This window comes from Alexandromys fortis, unplaced genomic scaffold, assembly GCF_014885135.2.
Source record: "Alexandromys fortis isolate MF-2015 unplaced genomic scaffold, M_Fortis_MF-2015_v1.1 scaffold_64, whole genome shotgun sequence".
NCBI classification, from domain to species: domain Eukaryota; kingdom Metazoa; phylum Chordata; class Mammalia; order Rodentia; family Cricetidae; genus Alexandromys; species Alexandromys fortis.
The window spans coordinates 2,082,616-2,098,192 of NW_026067976.1; the positions used below are offsets into that span (position 1 = coordinate 2,082,616).

General features: G+C 38.8%; 2 protein-coding genes across 5 annotated transcripts in view; one reads left to right on the forward strand and one right to left on the reverse strand.

Annotated features, from left to right (window-relative positions):
• Positions 1 to 15,577, reverse strand: part of Focad (focadhesin) — a 1,203,139-nt gene that overhangs the window by 580,158 nt on the left and 607,404 nt on the right. The gene's annotated exons all lie outside the window — the stretch shown is intronic.
• Positions 1 to 15,577, forward strand: part of Mllt3 (MLLT3 super elongation complex subunit) — a 259,546-nt gene that overhangs the window by 217,290 nt on the left and 26,679 nt on the right. Inside the window, exon 1 of one of the 4 annotated variants that reach the window (XM_050157372.1) lies at positions 9,511 to 9,614. The exons of the other annotated variants lie outside the window; for them this stretch is intronic. The gene's annotated coding sequence lies outside the window, so the exon portion shown is untranslated. Of the gene's footprint in view, positions 1 to 9,510; positions 9,615 to 15,577 lie in introns of those variants that run through there. 4 annotated transcript variants of the gene reach the window in all.

The window sequence follows — 15,577 nt, forward strand, 5'->3', positions numbered from 1 at the left end:
CTTTTTTCCTTCCAGCCAGTGTTGCTTATCCAAGGTTAAAAGTCGTACATCAGGTACAGCTGTTGGAACAAAGTGGGAAAAAGACAATGCACGCATTTGCAGGTCCTGTGATGACTGAGATCCTAAAACATTTAGACCTTCATTTAACCGTATCACTGTAAACCAGCAAAGGCCACAGCAGATGTGAAATACCCTTCACAAGGAAAGTATCACAAATGAGTTGTTAGCAAGGAGGCTTGGAAACTCAGAGACACTCAGAGACAGCAAGAGCACCACCTTCCTCATGAGTCCTCAATCCAGAAACTGTCCGTTGGTCCATTGAGTCTTTGCCATGCAGCTCTAGAATGGACTTTGCCATATGTAGTAAGGAGCAGCTTAAGAAGCTGTGTCTCCCGCCAGGTTCTAACTGGTTACTATGTGTAACTAATCTGCTTTCTTTGTTTATGAGGTTGGGTACAGACCGTCATGACTCATGTTACTTCTGTAAAAGTATCCTCAGGGTAAAGTAGTGGCACGCTTAGGCTTGGGATTCTTGACGTAGGACTGCACTGATTCTTAAGTGTATTTAGAGTCCATGACAGCCTTTGAAGAAATCTCTTATGGCACAGTACATGGCTTTGCATTTTGCTGTGTTATTGTTGCAGGAAGGCATATTCACCTGTCACTCAAAGCTAAGAGGTATTCTACTTCACCCTAGAATTATGATAAAAATCTTGATCATCTAGAAATCTGGGCTCAGCTCAAGAACGTGAAATTTAAAACTGTGGAAAACAATCTAAATTCCTTCATTTAAAATCATGTCATTGTTATGATTAGTAAAGGACTAGGGAAATCAGCCTTAGAGATAGTTTACCTGGAGAGGCATGGTGTTACAGGTTTTATATATTGTCAGTTGAATACGAGCTGGATTCATCTAAGCCTGTATAATAAGAAAATTCATGTGGAGAAGTGCAGCACTCCCGTCCAGCTGCATTTCGGTCCTGAGTTTGGCTGTATGGTTTACAGATGCCAACAGAACAGAAACATCACTCAAGAGTAAGCTGTGGGCCTTGGGGGCCTCTGAGAAACCCATGTGTGATTTAAGGAACACTGGTTAGGAGCAGACATAGTACCTGGTTAGAATTGTGTTCCTTGAGACTCTCAGTGTGTTTTGATCAACAGTGGGAGGCCGTAGTGAGCAGGTTGAGGCCTTAGTGAGCAGGCAGAGGCCATAGTGAGCAGGTGGGAGGTTGTAGTGAGCAGGTGGAGGCTGTGGTGAGCAGATGGAGGCCATAGTGAGCAGGTGGGAAGTTGTAGTGAGCAGGTGGAGGCTGTGGTGAGCAGGTAGAGGCCTTAGTGAGCAATAAGATAAATGGAAGGATATAATAATAGATAATCCAGCTGGGTGTGGTGGTGCATGTCTTTAATCCCAGCACTAGGGAGGCAGAGGCAGGTGGATTTTTGATTTCAAGGCCAACCTGGTCTACAAAGTGAGTTCCAGGACAGACAGGGCTGTTAGACAAAGAAACCCTGTTTCAATCCTGCCCCCCCTCAAAAAAATATTTTAAATAAATAAATAAATAAGATAGTATTATTTGGGAGTGAGAGGCCAGCCTGGTCTACAGAGTGAGTTTCTAGAAAACTGTGCTACATAGAGAAACCATGTGTCTCAAGAAACAAAAATCAACAAAAATAGATAATACTAAAATCTTTATTTTATAAGACTTGAATACTTTCTGTTTGTTCATTGGATAGCGATCATGATCATGTTTTCTGTCTGTTAATTTTGTTTCAGGGAACTGCATTTGGCTGTAATGAAGTCATATTCTTTGTTTATCCTACTCTGTTTTGGGAAAAACAAGTTTATAGAGGCAATGCTAATATGCAGCCTCACAAAGTTATGTGTGTATAAAGAGGAAGAAGCAGAAAATGGGGTCAGGGAAGGGAAACATCAGTCCTTGTTCAAAGTGTGGCATGTTTTTTCATGAAAATGTTAAGTGCATACATTGATGGGTGAACTGGACAGTAATTCTCTTTATTTTAGCTGGTCCCCTCTTCACCTATGCTCACTTATGCTGCTTCTTTGAACTCCTTTGCAGTGTTTTGGTCCCTCAGACTGGAAGTTCCCTCGTACTCTCGACCCTCCTATGTAGTAACAATGCGTGGAGTCGACATGACTCTTGCCAGCTTGGTCCTTCACCATCCGCTGGCCTGGTCTGCTTCCTTTCTTCTTTGCCTTCTACACACAAGGGATTGGTCATTTACATATGATCTTATTCCTCCGGGATGGATAAGCTATGTCAGTGGAATGACATTTGCAAAATTCCCTAGGAGAGGGCAGGAAAGCCAGCATTGTGACTACCGTGTCACTGTCCAGAGTGGGCCTGCGTTGACCTGCACGGTGTCTTGATTGATGGTGCTTACCTCAGTGTATGGCTATGAAAACATTGAACTTCTCAGCTCGGTTTGTATATTTTTATACTACATTCAAATTACATCTCAATTAACCTATAAAATATCTTGTCTTATAGACATTATTTTTCCAACTGATTAGTTTGTATTCCTAGCTTTTTTTTTTTAGAAAAAAAAGTTATTTCCTCTTAAGTATGTTAGAGAAAATTGCTGTTTCCATGTTTGAAGAATTCTTGATGTATTTCAAATATTATGGCAAATGTCAGGTCAGCTGTAAACCATATATTAGAGCAAAGAACTGGTTAAGGGATTGTATCTGGCTTGTCCAGCACTGTCTGTCCAGTGCGCTAACACTTTCAGACACATGAAAATATAAGTCAACAAAAGGACTGTACAATTTATATATATATGCGTGTGTGTGTGACTTACTGATATTTTTATATGAACATATTAACTTTAATGTGGGAATCAATACTTTTATCATGTGTGACCTTTGCATATGCTTCTTAATGTAAAACTCTCAAATCTATTTCTTTGTCTAATGTTTCATATTTTATCAATAGTTCATTAGGTTGCTGCCGAAATCACCATGAAATCCTCCTGGTTGATCCTCATGACTTTCCTCTTGCATATTCATTCAGTAGGACGCAGAATTACCTGGTACTGCCAGATACATATATATATATGATTTATATTTTAGTTTTATTTATATTTTAGATTTATATTTTATATATATATATAACTGATTTATATTTTAGTTTTGTGAAATATAAGAATTGAATCTGCTGGGCATGGTGCTGTACTCCTTTAATCTCAGCACTTGTAAGGCAGAAGCAGGCAGGTGTCCGTGAGTCTGAAGACAGTCTCATCTACGGAGTGAAAATAGTCTCCAACAAAACAGCGAAACAAAAATCCCCAAACACAAGGTGCTGAATCAAATTGCCATGCTAGATAGAGGAGGGCAATGAAACACAATTAAGTGAGCATCTGGTGTATTTTTGATATTGTTTAATAAAAACACCTTTAAACTGTGCTGGAAATACTATGCTGCTATTGAGGGGATGCCGTTGATAGTGCATACATATTTGACAGATAACTGTTTATACTGCCTTCTTAAAGGCAGCGGATTCTCCATCATTTACGAGAGGATTTATTTAGCTAAGATATGCTCTCAAGCTTTCTCCAAAGATGAAAATAAATAAATAAAAAGCAGCTTTTATTGCAATATAGCTTGCCTAGTTAATATAATCAGTGTAATGTAGAATGTTTAGATTCAGAGTAATACGGCCATTACTAACACCAATGTATACCCATTAACTCTTAGCTTTAATTTCCCCATTTCTAGAGCCTTGGGCAACCACAAATCTATTGACAGAATTTTCCTCCTCTGAATAATTTGTATCCATGAAATAATTTAAGTAATATGTGATCTTTTGTGCCTGATAAAAATACACAGACATGATATTTTGAAGACTAACACATAACATGAACAAAACTTTATTCCTTTTATGATTAAATAATGCCAAACTTTAAGAAGATTATTAGTACTTAATGCACAATTGTTGTCTGTGTGAGCGTATATGCCCGTGTGTGCATTGGTGCACTGGTTGTGTTTACTCACATGGGGCAGAAGAGATGACTGGGCATCCCCTTATTCTCTCCAGCAATCCTCCTGTCCTTGTCCACTTTGGATTTGGGATTGCAGGGTACAGTGCCCAGCCTGTTACTGGATGTTGGGATCTGAATTCCAGTCCTTACGCTTACAGAGCGCTGTTAACCATTGGACCCTCGCTCCACGGATATATGCATTATTCTTAACATTTGCCTCTCCTGAACAATGCCATTTTGAAAAGTTAGGCGCCGGTTTTTCCGTGGCTTCCATGTAGTGTTACATAATATACTATTAATGATGCCGTCCCTTCTGATCCTATAGCAGTATTCTGGATTCTTAATGTTGTTGATATGGGTTTCCTGTTTCTCTGTGACTTGGTGTCTTGAGGAAATTTGGGGACTCTGGTAGATGTTGAAGGGAGTGGGCCATTTCTCTTTTGAATGGACCGTCCTATTGAGGTCCCATTGAGTCCATTGTTACCGACCTTTTAGCTGCAGAAAAGGAGGTAAACCCACCATGATAGTCCTGGATTTGCCCTCTAAACTTTAAGCCCCAAATAAACTCCTTCTTCTATTAAAAAAAAAAAAAAAGAAAAGGAGATAAACTAGATGGTCTCAGTCACGTCTTCATGTCTGGCAGGGAAGCTCCTTCCTCACTTTGCTGGCATGCAGCTTTATGAGACATTGTCCTCAAGGATCTCATCTAGTGGAATCATTTCACCCTCAATTCCTGGTTGCTTTATATGTCTGGCCATTATATAATTATTGTTTTTCTTTAATTGGAAATTCGTTTGAAGGGAAAATAAATTGAAAAAGAAAAAGACAAAGCCTACCATTCCTTCTCAACATTTGTATCAATTACTATTATTACTATTATTTTGCCAACTGTTTTGACTAGTAGACTAAGTGCTCACAATAAATAAAGGGTGGACTTCTTATTCATCCAATACTTTGTGCACTTTTTAACTCGAAGTTTACAAATGAATCAATTTAATTAGAATTTCTAGTGTGCGATTTTTTTCCTAGGTGAAAATCAAAGCATTGATCTTCCTCAATGTCAGTTTGAACTTGGAGCTGTGTGCAGAATGACCTGATTGGCTGTTATTTTTAGTGCAGGTGATGTGAAGGCCCTTCCCACCAGGAAAAGGAGACTATCCTGTGTTTCTGTGTTCTGACCTGAAACACATTCGAATGTCCCTATTTTTCTGGCATTCTGTGTCTCTGCAAACTTTTCTCTAGTCCATTTTGTTATTTATGGCACCAAAGAGACTTCCCCAACACGAAAAACCCTAGTGATGTGACTTGATGCTCACTGATCTCACTGCAAACCCTCTCATTCGAGTAACGTTATAGGAAGAATGGTACATTTTTGTGCCCTGTTGACCAAATATCTTGTGTCTTCCCTTGTTTTCTGCATGATATATAGAAATGACAGTGTCAGCTGGAAATGGGAATTTGGTTTCAATCTAGGACTGGTCCACCAGACCTAGAGAGAAAGCCAGATCACTAAAGAGGAGGGTAGAGCCTAAATACCTCAGGAGACAAAGTCTCGTTTGCTCCAAACAGTATGTTAGCATCTAGGTTAGAGAGAGACTATTATACTGTCTTGTCAGACCAAAGGTGACTATTCTCAGTGATCTTGAGTTTGTAATTTTACTACAATGTAAAACCAGTTGGTGTCGCACAATTATGTGAGCTCTCTAGATGACTTAGATTGTTTGGGGTGTGGTTCTCAAGTTGGAGTAATTCTTAAATGCACTGGTACCCTTTACATGTGTAATTGTCATGGCCTGAGTGTGTATGTGTGTGGTTGAAATTTTGGCATTTTAGGACAAATTATTAAATCTAAAATTCTTCTGGACTTGGAAAGAATATTTGGGGTATATTCTCATTTGAACCATGAGAAATGTTTTGCTTATATGTTTCAAACATAAATTATAAAAGTATTTGGAAAGTACAGAATAGTTTTATAGAGAATATAAAATGCTATTGTCCCAACTTACAGTCTTTGGGTTTTTTAATATTAAATTATTTATTATGTTACATGTATTGTTTGAGGGTATATATTTGTACATCACATGTATGCTGGAACTTGCAGAAATTAAGAATGAGTCAAATCCCTGGAACTGCAGTTAAAGGCATTTGGAAACCCCCATGTGGGTGGTTCTTTTTGTTTTTGTTTTTTTAAATGAAAATAAAATTACGCCATTTTCCCTCCATCCACTCCCATGCACACCATACCTTTTGCTCTTTCTTAGACGCTCTCTCGTGTGCTTAACATTTCTCAGTGGCCTGTAGTTCTTGGTCTAGGATTGGGGTCCTCTTGAGGTTTCCCTCTTCCATGTTAGTCTGTCTGTTGGAGTTATTCTTATTTAGGTCTTGTGTAAGCAGCCATGTCCAATACAAACTTTATTTTTCATATTCTTCATCTGTCAGGATAGGGGGTCACCTGAAAGAGGGTCAGACTTGTTTGGGGTTGGCTTCCCTTCTGTTATCTCTTCCTTATCCCTTTTCTGTCAGCGAACACTGTTGCCACACACAGTTGAGAGCTATTTCATCCTTAAGTGACTCACCGAACTCTGAATGCCAGAGCAGAATGTCCAGCACCAGCAGTTAGTTCTGATATTTTTATATAGTTAGTGTGTTACGATCTTAGAGGTTTTTTATTAAGGGGGTTGTTTATTGTGGATTTTATCAGTAAATAGAAATATCTATATATCATTTCCCAGTCTGAACCCAGAGGTTTGCTTTTACTCCTGGGTGAAATTTCGCTTGATTATGAGCTTCCAAAAATCAACAAAGAGGCAAGCATATAATCTGGAGTGAGACCATCACACAGTAGGATCCCTCGACTTCAAAAGCCAGGGGAGGGCTGCACGCAGCTGGGGATTGCTATATTTTATGTACTCCTCATAAGTTAAATTTGGCTTGGCAGAAAATTTTTAGGAGTAGATAAGGTTCTGTAAGTAGAACTTTGCAGTTTTAGCCAAAGAAAACAGGCTGTAGATTTGATGACTCTATTTGATTTATTAATGCCATATGCAGGGCCTTTTGATCTTGAGGACTCCGTAAGCCAGTGAATTGATATTTATCAGAACTCTGTCATATGGGAAAGAAATCTTAATTTGCCTGTAGTGTTGATACTAATGTAATTACCCAACACCTGCATCCCATTGATGGGAATTGTGTTAGGTTCTATTAAATTTTAATGGTATCTATATACAGCATTAACAACAAGTTTGGGGGATTGCATTAACACCAGAAATACTCATTTCTTAGCTCTCTCATGTCTGCTTCTGTCTCTACCAGAAACTTCTCTTAGGGGTGCCGACACTGGATGATGCTAGCAATTGTGGTGAAAGAAAAATCAGAAATAGCTTCATTAGTAATGATAGTATATAATACATTCTCTGTAAAATCTCCATTTTTAAAAGCTAGCATAGAGGAGTTTTAAATTAAACATGATGGTTCACTCTACTTCATAATTCCTCTGTAATGCTTTTTTATAAGTAGCCAAAAATCCTGGGCAAATATTTCTGCCACCAAGCAGTCAACATCCATCTGTTTTGTCTTTTCATCCCCAAGACCCATTCCATATGGCAGAACTGTCCAACTTTGTAAAATTAAAATACACTGTCAAGAACAGTATTATACAGTTTGTATTTTCTTTAGGTGGATCTTATTCTTGATATTCTGAGCAGGAGAAAAAGCCTCTCAACCCCAAAGAATGCATTTCACCTCTCTCTTCTGTGTCTTCTGAGTAATTGCATGACCAGGCCTTTTTTTTTAATTTTTAATTTTTTTTGCTTCTGTTTATCTTTTTCTTTAATTTTTAATTTTCTGTGCCTTCTGAGTAATTGCATGACCAGGCCTTTTTTTAATTTTTAAATTTTTTTTTTTGCTTCTGTTTATCTTTTTCTTTAATTTCTTTTGGTTCTAGTTTATATGTGTATGTTTTATTTACATGTCTGTATGTCTACATGTCTACCGTGTCTAATATCCACTGAGGTCAGAAAAGCGTGCTGGATTCCCCCATAACTGGAGTTACAGATGACTGTGAGCCACCAAGTTGGGTTGCTAGAGCCAGATCTGGTTCTTCTGCAAGCGCAGTAATTGTGATTTAAACGCTGAGCCCTCTCTCCAACCCCAGCACTCACCTTCTTAAATTTTTCCCTTTTGCTTATTTTATTTGTATAACTGGATGTTGTCAAAGCTCCCCGCTTGAGAAGTTGGACAGGTATAAAAGAAGTCTCTCTATGTCTTTGAAGTACCGAGTGTCTTCAGGGAAAGCTATTAGAAGAAGAGGTTGGGCACGCAAGCCCGATGGACTCGGGGGTGCTTTTCTGAGATCATAATTTCACAGTTACTCTTACATCCTGCCCAGAGCACTCTGCACTACCTTGTACTCAGTTACCGTTTAAGTTGGTACCATGAGGCTCCCTCCTGCCCCTTAGACATGAAGAACTGAGACAAGCAGACTGTGTTGCTTGGCAAAGGTCACACTAGAGTGTGGTGGGATCAGGTCTGAGACTTCTAGAACCTAAGCCCCGAATCTATTCCAGTCATCCCATCTGTATGCTCAACTGGAGTTTTCGGATACTTCGCATTAGATTCCTGTCAAATGAAGCATAATTATTTTAAGATTGTTTGGCGTTTTAATAACTCGTCTCTGTTGTAGAGTGAATAGCCACATTTTCCTTTTGCTTCTTGTTTACTAACATGGACTTTAATACCTGAACACATTTATACCCCAGCAGCCTTGCTGCCGTAGTCAGCAGCCTTTTGTAAATAGTGACATCTATGTTTTCTCTTTTGTCTTATTTATTAGAAAAGAGGAGTTCCATTTGTGGGAACTTTAAGTTCCCATTCACTGTCTTCACCTTTAACACTGCTAAGCTTTATTTGCATATACAAAGAACGTGCCCCTCTCCGGTGACTTTTCCCTGTTTGCAGAAGAGGTGTGTGCTGCCCTAGACAGGAGGGGCAGGCCCTATAGTTAAAGCAGTCTTGTGACAAAGATCCTGAAACCCTTACAGTCTCTCTCTCTCTCTCTCTCTCTCTCTCTCTCTCTCTCTCTCTCTCTCTCTCTCTCTCTCTCANCTCTCTCTCTCTCTCTCTCTCTCTCTCTCTCTCTCTCTCTCTCCCTCTCAATTGTGAACTTCATAAAACTACACAGTTGAGATTAAGGGATTTCCTAAAAATTTTGGTGTCAAGATTTATTTTAGAAAATTCCCTGGAATTACAAAGCAATGTGACCGAAGGTCCGGGTGCTGTAGGAGGGAGTTAAGCCTTTGACATCTGATCTCTAGCAGAACGTCTGCTCGCTGCACATACAGTAGTATCAGATGGAAGAAGCTGTTTCTAAAACAGTTCAGGGTGGATGTTTGCTTCTGATTAGCCTGTGTGTGCGTGTTGGATGAATGAGCAATTGCCAAGTCATGTCCATGTGTTTGCTGCCATTTAAACTGCCAATCTAATCTAAATATACAGTGGGCGTCTAAGCAGAGTTCTTTCCTTTCAAGAGAAGTAGCCGCTCTCAGTTCCTTCCTGACACTCGTGAACTTGGGGACGGCTGTGTTCCCTGAGGGCTGCTCGGTTTGATTTTGAAGGAGGTGAGGATGATTTCTCTGCTTGCTCTGTTGCTTGTTTGGGGTGGCCAGCTGTATGTTTATTTACCATGACCAGTAACTGTATAGGAGAGTTTCCAAGATGTTCCCTTTGCTGATATAAAGAGGGTAAAATTGACAAGACAGAGGCGCAGGTTATGGAAGAAGTCAGAAAAATCTTTCCAGTTTTAGGCCATGAATTTGCATGTAGCATGCCTAATCTAACTGAAAAACTCTGAGAAAGTTTTATGCATAAGCAGTATTTTATAAAACCTCGATGTATAATTGGAGTCTTGATATGGACTCTCTCCTCCCACTGAGTGATTTAAAGTACAAGAAAAAAAATCTTTCTTCTGTAACTTCAGGACATTGAAACACATACGTTTTAATGCCATTGAATTCTTAAAATGAATATTAAAAGAAATATAAAGTCCCCTCCCCTATTTGCACTTGTATTGCTGAACAAATTCTCTTACTTTCTGCGAGATGGCTAGGGTTCTGTTAAGGTAAGTTAAAACTGCCAGCACCCAAGCAATCAGAGATGAATCTTTTCATTGAGCCAAGTATAACGCTGGCCTTCCTCCCCGTGTAGCAGTTATGTAGCGCTTCACTTTGAGAAGTCACACTTCTAAGAGGGTTTTTACTCTCACATACTTTTTAATAACAAATACAGTAAAATTTCACTTCCCTCAAAGAACTAATAACACTGTCATCTGAGCATTAGAGTAGTTCATTGAAATTAGTTATCAATTAAATGTATATGGGAATATTTTTCAATAAGCATTTTAAAACTTATGGCTTCAGATTCTTATCTACATACACATACCTGCGTTTTCAAGGCTCTAAACCTGTTTTAATGGAATTTGAGTTGATTTCCAGACGATTGTGTATGACAAATAGAATCTAAGTAGCCACAAAATTGAAAGAATTTCCATTCAGTGAGTATCATTAGATCTTTGTACATGTACAATAACATTTGCTATTTTTCCCTAAAGAAATATGTTATTGAATTATGTATTTGAAATATCAGAAAACAAGTATATTAATCAACAGAGATAAATATATCCTGGAAATACATTCAAGGAGATTTTTTTTCCATGTGTCTGTATAAGCTAATGCAGTCACATGATACCCAAATAGTTAATCTTGTACATAAATGGGCAAAGCAATGGCATAGAAATACTAATCTTAAAATATATTTTCCAGATGAGACAGAATGTATTGGGTTACCTACATGTAGAGGCATCTAAAAACATAAAAAAAAAAATTTGATAGAATTTTGTTCATTTGTTTGTGTTTGGCTTTGAATGTTTCCTTTTGAAATTTTTCGTCCTGTGGTGACTATTTCATAGAGGACAGATTGTCCTGAGTCGTCCCGAGGAGACACACACTCAGTGAGTTGTTTCAGAGCCATGAGTAGAGCTCTGCAAAGCTGCGCTCCCCTCTGCTTGCCCTCCCGCCTCCCCCCCCCCCCCCCCCCCCCCCCCCCCCCCCCCCCCCCCCCCCGCAGTTGTCCACCCTCAGCCAACTGTGCAGTTTGCTCGGCTCATGAGGCAATTGAGAGTCAGAGTATCGGTATTGCCAGTTTCCCTTCACAGGTTTCCTTTAGGAACACCACTCCCTAGACTGATTGACTTTAAAGTTTCCAATAGCAAGCTTGCAGAGAGGATACGGCTACATTCTTTACGTTGTTCCTAAGATGAAAACCAGCCAGTCTCTTAGGAGATGTTTAAGTCAAGTACAGTTAAGGAAGAAGAAAGAGCTGTGTTTTCTTTGCTTTTCAGCACTGGTTATTGTGTGTACAGTGGGTGAAATGTGGCTGGTAGCTTTGGTGGTGTGGGAAATAGTTAAAAAGGCATGTTGTAAACTAAATGCTGAAATTTTAAAATACACACATACTTGGAACATATACTTATGTCTAAACCTACAGTAATGTTCACAGAGTTGAGCTTCCCTGAATAGTGATTCTACAAGTACATACAGGCAACGGTCTTGTTTTGTGAAGATTTTAAACAAGGTTTGACTTCTAAATCATTCTTGAGATATTAAAATTAAATGTGTTTTTGAGGATCAGTTCAGAAATAGTTCTAAACCATCCTCCAGGGGAGGAACAGTGTCAACCTTGGACCCTCATTAACGTGGCTGGAAGGAAAGCAAGGGAGGCTGAGGAGACCTCTAGCTGGTGCTGTCCTTAGCTGCCATTGTTGAAGGACATCTTTTGTGCTGATTTCAGTCCCATTTTAAAAAAATCTATTTAGTGATTAGTAACCAGTGGATAAGAGCAGAAAGCCCAAGTGAATTAAGACCATAAATACTGAAGTCTTTGGGATAACAGCCCGTAAAACTGTCAAAAGCACTGAGCAACTGACAAAAGAGAGACCAGAGTAGCAAGAAGTGTTAGCTGCAAGGCAATGCTCCATATTCATGGATGGAAGACATCACTTGGTGTTCTTGAAAAATAGATGTTCTTGAATTCAGTACCTGCGCGTCATTATCTGTTTGTCTTGCATGGGGTCTGTCTGTTTGAAGTCTGTGGCTGACTGTGTTCGCTAGTGGGAATCACAATGCTTGTTTAAAGATAGCTTGCTTCCAAAATTAGAGCTATGATTCCTGAGACTCATGTTTAGACCCATCAAGATCCACTTACTTGCTGAGAATGTCAAGCCTGACTGGAGTGAGTGGGTGAAGCGTGTGCGTGTGTATTTTTAAAAGGCAGATGGTTGAAGTGGAGGCTGACAAGTGCTTTCCTCTTGTTTTTAAATTAAAGTCTAAAGTTCACAATTCTTGAATATATCTCCCTAGGGGGAAAACATTAAGTAAATAAAAACAGAAGTGTGCAAGACTATATTGTAAGCGGTTTTTATTCTTCTTGTGCAATGTGGAGATTTAGATGATGCAAGTCTTACTAGCCCCAACTTTAAATTTGTTTTTCGGATTGGAGAAAAGCGAAGATGATGAAGTCCAGGCCTTTACTCTGAACTCCCGTTGTCTGCCACCAGTAAAGATCAGACGGCAATGAGTGGCACCGTTAGCTCTCTGAATTCTGTGTTACTGTGTAAACTTCAAATTTAAATGTAGGTTGGAGAGATGATTTCAGTGGATTTAAAGTATTGTGCTTCTTCAAGTGTGAGGATTTTTATCAACTTAGGGTATTTGCTTTTCAACATCCTGACTGTGAGAACTAGACATGTCATTCATTTGAAGGGAGCAGATGTTAAAGGTTCTTGCCCCTGTCTTCCTAATCCTAAACACCCTTTAAGAAGAGAAATGTTCTATTACCCAAATAGGGATCTTTCTGATGGTGAGAAAAGGCGGTAAAAGGCAGTAAATCTGCCTTCTCATTATGAAGTGCAACAATGGATTGATTTATGAAGAAAAGCAACTGTTAGGCTTATGAGATGTGTGCATGGAGATGCAGGTTCCTCTGGAGCAGATCAGCGGCGGCATTCCTGCTATTCTTGACAGGAATCTAATATCGCCCATCAGGAGTATGTGATGCTGGACACTACATTTGTAAAAGGGTTTCGCTGAGAACAAAAGAATCCACCTCCTGATGTTTTCACATGAGAACAGGCTCTTCGATGGGCCACATTTGTGTTGTTTTTTTTTTCCCCCCTCCACAGTTTCATTAGGACAGAGAGGACATATTTAAAGCAGTCTCATTTTTTACACATTTTGTTAAGACTTGCATTTTAAGTTAAAGTTAATATAGGTATAATGGTTTTAAGTATTTGGAAGGCATAAGTCATTTTGCTTTGCACTATTTAATTGCTTTTAGCAAACACTGGAAAAGCAGAGCATCCACTGGACCTATGCTGAAGATAATTGTTCTTCAGGGGGGATTGTGTAAACCTCTTTGTATTAAATTTCTGCTTTAAGGAATTCTGTAGGCATTTTAAAATCTTCTAAATAAATTTTGTTGCACCGTGATAAGAATCTCTGTTAGAGTATTTTTATTTAATTGAAAATTTAAAATTTTTGACTCTAAGCTGAGCTGGAGCATAAAATATTATAAAATGAGAAAGTCTGGAGTTGAGTAAATTGTGCTGATATTGTCTTGTACATATAGAACATTTTGCTCTAGAATTTAAAACCTGTGTAGTGCAGTTGCAATTTGAGCAGGTAAATTACAGGATTAAAGCTGATAATTATCAGTATGGTTGGCACCATGCTCATTGTTCTTAGTAAGCACCTACCTCTAATAGCTGTACATTTTCTAGTTATGATAATAACCATTGTATTAACATATAATGTAACAAGAAAGATAGAGGAAAGGTAACCAGTATGTTACTTGATAAATATACCAATATCCAAATTAGGAAGATAGACAGAATACAAAGAATTAATTCTTACAACTAGTAATAATTTTTGTGTAAATTCGCAGTGAGGAAATATTGCATTTTTGATTGGGTTATGATCAGATAGTTTAAAATCAATAATTTTCTCTGGATTTTAGTTATTTAGAAATTCATATGATGGAACATGTAACTATTGCTCTTAGCAAGTAAAATGAACTTTTAATGTCACTGCCTTCGTATTAATTGCAAGCTTCACTATGGGGAATCTCTGTAAGAGATTATGTAGATTAATACTACTAGATCTTCTTGGGACTTGTAGCTGTTTATTGCAGTTCCATCAGTGTCGGCCAAATGCTCTATGTATGCTTTTGCAGTGATTCATTTTTAAGAAGGTCTAAAATGGTAGGAATGCCATTCAGTGGCTGAAGATGCTCTCTTCGGGTTTATATGTGTTTTAGTTAGTTCATTTGACTTGACTGTCATCTGTATATCCCAGATTCATTCAATTTGACATTTTAAATATTAAATGTTATAAGGCTACATACACTATTGAAAACATTTTTTTTTCAATGCAGCGCTGCCCTTGCAAGTGTAGAAAATAGAAAATATTCAGAAATTACAGGGCTTTGGTGGTCTGTATAGGTGGTGTTGCACACTTAAAAGGAAGAGAGTGCTAACAGCAGACAGTTGCAGAACCTTAGAAGACCGGAGGAGCCCAGTGTCCTGATGTCCATTGTTCACTGAGTAACTCAGTTTGCAACAATCTATCAGGGATCCTTTTTCTTCTTTTCACACTCTTTTATGAGGCATTTGACCTTTTGTTACTTGCAACTTTTCCTTTTGGAACCATCATCCTCAAAATCGCGGTGGGGGTGGGGCGGGAGACATCACACATACCAATCCTCAGCATTGCAGTCAAGTAGTGTTTAATGCTCAGGTGTAAGACTGTACACTCAGCTCAGATATTTGTGGGGAGTGTTGTGCCTGCGCACAATGTTTCCAGGTGAGTTTTCACACTCCTAAACCTCTCAGCAAGTTAGGATTCTTAGCCTGTAATCTCTTAGCGCACATCTGGTGCAGACACCGCCCTGCAGTGACTGGCGTTTTCCAAAGAGCACATGTTCTGGCTACAATAGTCGGTAGCAGCCTTCAAAGTAAGGCGGGTGATGAGAGATAAAAGACTTGAGGCTCTTCTGCTTAAACAGAGGAAGCTGAAAGAAAATTATAGCCATCCGTAAGTGTGGAAAAGGGTCTTAGAGAGAGATTTATAGACCCTTGTTCCCCAAGGCCATTTTGTTTCCTAATGAGATTTTGTGTTCTCAGACAGGGTGTGGGGAGTCAAAGGACACAACATTTAATAGTAACAGTGAAGATGATAATGAGGGAGACAGCAAGTGCAGTTGTTATAGAGATGCTTCAGTATAAAGCCAATTATCTTGGCATTCGGGGTGATTTTTATATCTGAAAGTTGAAAATATAATAGCAATAAGGACTTCTTGTTTTGCTAACGTTACTTGAGAGGGTAATTCTGAGTTTCTTGCTGTGTTATCAGAAACTGACGGGCACAACAATGGTCTTTGATCATGTATCAGCCCAACATGTGAAATGTGATTCTTCTGACTTAACATCAAGCTCATTGAAGGTTTTCAATATAAATGTAGAGTCTGCTAG